We start from the raw sequence: 3,347 nt of genomic DNA on the forward strand, positions 1-3,347 counted from the left end.
TTTGATTCAAATAAAGTTAAATGCATTCAACAAAGCTAATTGAGTAAAATGAAAGTCAAACACTTTCAACAAAGCTTTTAGAATCAAATGAAAGTCAAACACATTCTAACAAAGCTTTTTGAATCAAATGAAAATCAAATGAATTCAACAAAGCTAATTGAGTCAAATGAAAGTCAAACACATTCAAACAAAGCTTTTTGAATCAAATGAAAGTCAGGCATTCAACAAAGCTAATTGAGTCAAATGAAAGTCAAACACTTTCAACAAAGCGTTTAGAATCAAATGAAAGACAAATTGATGAGTGGTATTTATACCACTCTTTTACCCTTTTCTTTAAGGGTTTTTCCCTTCACTTGACACTTGTTTGAGCCTTTTCAAGCACTTTGTTTTAGATTTCTTTGCCTTGTTCCTTTTTGTGTTTTCCCCTCCTTTTTACTTTGTTTTTGGCCTTGCTTTGCCGCTTTTCCTCTTTTCTATGCTTATGTTTGTGTATGAGTGTTTGAGTTGGTTTGATGGAGTGCTCGCGTGGTCCTGCTCGAGGCTTAGTCAACCTTTTGAGTGCATTGGAATAGCGGAAGAGAGGAGCATGGATTTGGAGAAGAGTCCGGAGCTGTAAAGAAGAGCACCCGCTCACCATAGAGGAGCGCCCGCTCCATTTTCTCATCTGATCCCCTGTTTTCCAGACTTATGGAGCGTCCGCTCCATCAGAGAGGAGCGCCCGCTCTACACCTGGAGCGCCCGCTCCTGTCTGGGAGAGTGCCCGCTCCAGTAAGGCGGCTGTTTTGATTAATACCCTCTGGAGCGTCCGCTCATCCTCGATGGAGCGGCCGCACTCATGGGTATTTCCGTGCATTTTAACTCATCTTTAGAGTAATGTGAGGGGCATATTAAGACCCCTAGTTTTGTAATGAGAACATTATGTACATTTTAGCCCTAATCTAGTGAGAGAAACTTCATTAGTAGAGAGAGAAAGTGTGGATTTCCATTGATGAACTTGGATATTGAAGAAGGAGCTTGCTTGAACCTTTGTAAATCTTCATCTTCAATTAATGAGCAATTTCTTACTCTCTTTCTTTGCTTTTGTATTTAGTTTTATTTGCTTATTTTGATTTTCCTTCATTGCTTATTGATCATGTTGATGCTTATTGATTTGATGATTGATATTGCCTTCAATATGATTTGTGAGTAGTCCCCTAGCCAAGGGTGTGGGGATGGTGTAGTTGTTGATTGATTCATGCTTATGATGTTGGGGTTTTGTTAATGGTGATTAAAGTCTTTGTGTGTTTGATGTTCTTTAATCTTCTTGCAAGTGCACATTGTTAGTTGATTAAAGGTGAATCTTTGCTAACAAGAAACGGAAGTTGACTTAGTTAAGATCCATTACTATCGATAGTTCTTTGATTGCACCTTCTAATATATGGTTCTAGTGTGGAAACATAGAGGCTATGTTAGGAGAATTTGATTGACCCCGGAAGGCGGTTAGATTGAGCTTTAATTCGATATTCTTACATGCTTAGTTTACCATTGCTTTGCCTTCGTGTTATTGCATGATCAATTGGCAACTACATCTACCTACTTCCCTTGGTGCTTAGTTACATTGGTTTTAATCATTCTTAATCTCTAGTTTAATTTCTTAGCTTTTCACACTTCTTGTTCCGAGGTAGCTTAAGTATTGAGTAGTGAATGTGGTGTTTATGCATGTCTCCTTGTGGTTCGACCCCTATACTTGCCTTATACTTGTATTAGGTTTGTTTAGGTGTATAAATTATATTTGATTTAGGTGTAGTCGTTTGACGACGCGATTATTCCTTTGTCAAATTGGCGCCGTTGCCGGGGAGACGGCTTCCATTAATTTTTCACTACTTCATTTGAGACTATCTCATTCCTTGTTTGTTTTTAGTATTTGTTACTTCTTGTTACTTGTCAGTGCTTACGTTCTCCTTAGCTTTGTTGTATGAACAGAGGACGAACTCGCTCAAGGTCTTTGGTTCCCATTGATCCGGAGTTAGAAAGATCTTTGTCCTTACTTCGAAGAGAAGCGAGAGCGAGGAGTAGAAATTCTCACACCCCAACGAAAGAAGGAGTAAGAGAATTGGAAGATACTCCACCATCTTCACCCTCAAGTGAAGACTTAGATAGCCCTAATTTGCTATCAAGTCCGGATATCAACCCCTTTTCAAACTTTAAGTCCGGAGGTGAAGACGGTCCTAAAATGGGAGAGAATACACCTTTGAGTCGTCTTGGGGCTCCCGAAGCCTTTAGAGCCCAAAGTGGGATCCTAACTCCTACCACTTAAGCCAACAACTTCGAAATCAAGCCCAATTTGATTGCTTTGATAGAGAGGAAACAATTCTCGGGTGGAAAATTTGAGAGCCCTCGTGAGCATTTAAAAGAATTTGAGAAATATTGTGACACAATAAAAGCCAACGGGGTGACTCAAGAGTACATCCGTCTCAAGATGTTTCCATTTTCTTTAATTGGGAGAGGTCTAGAATGGCTAGAGAAGGAGGTGCCCCCTAACTCTCTCACAACTTGGGACCAAGTGACTACGGCTTTCTTGAGGAAATTTTATAACCATAGGAAGACCGCCGAGGCTCGATCGTTGATCCAAGGCTTTCGCCAAAAGAGTGGTGAGACTCTAAGTGCGGCATGGGACCGGTACAAGGAGCTCCAACGCCAATGCCCACATCATGGGATACCCAAGTATCAACTCATCCACACTTTCTATGGAGGTCTCTCACCTCAAGGGAGAACAAGCCTAGATGCCGCCGCCGGCGGTCCAATCATGAACAAGGGAGAGGATGAAGTGGAATGCATCATAGAGGAGGTCGCAAAACACTATGATGATTGGTACGAAGGAGAAAGGGAGGCCACTTCTAGCAAAGGTGTCTATGCATTGGAGCAAGCCAACGCAATCAACAACCTTTCTTCCCAAATCTCCAAGATGGCCAAGCAAATGGATGAACTGATGAAAGAAAGGTCCAATCCTCATGGTAATACCTCCCCTTCAACCAAGGGAGGCAATGGTATGGCCACTTCTTCCCCCTCTTCTTATAATAAAATGCCTCAAGGATGCATGTTTTGCTCAAATTGTGAAACCTATGATCATGATACCTCCCATTGTGTGTATGCTTGTGAAGTTCAACCCCCTCCCTATGAACATGATGATGGTGTAGAAGATGTCAATGCTATGAATTTCTCTCCTAGAATGGAAAATGTAGGGAACTTGAGGCCAAACCCTAATCAAATGGGGAATTGGAATCAAGGTGGAAACCGTGGTTGGAATCAAAGTGGTGGTGGTTATGGTAACCAATATCATGGTGGGGGAGGCCCTTCCAATTTCAATG

General features: G+C 41.4%; 1 non-coding gene across 1 annotated transcript; it reads right to left on the bottom strand.

Moving 5' to 3' along the window:
- Positions 1–2,591: 2,591 nt before the first annotated feature.
- On the bottom strand, positions 2,592–2,697 carry LOC145618719 (small nucleolar RNA R71). The gene has a single exon (XR_014107981.1). It is a non-coding gene; the product is annotated as a small nucleolar RNA R71 (small nucleolar RNA).
- Positions 2,698–3,347: the final 650 nt, after the last annotated feature.

This window comes from Chenopodium album, chromosome 26, assembly GCF_948465745.1.
Source record: "Chenopodium album chromosome 26, dcCheAlbu1.1, whole genome shotgun sequence".
Classification (NCBI taxonomy): domain Eukaryota; kingdom Viridiplantae; phylum Streptophyta; class Magnoliopsida; order Caryophyllales; family Amaranthaceae; genus Chenopodium; species Chenopodium album.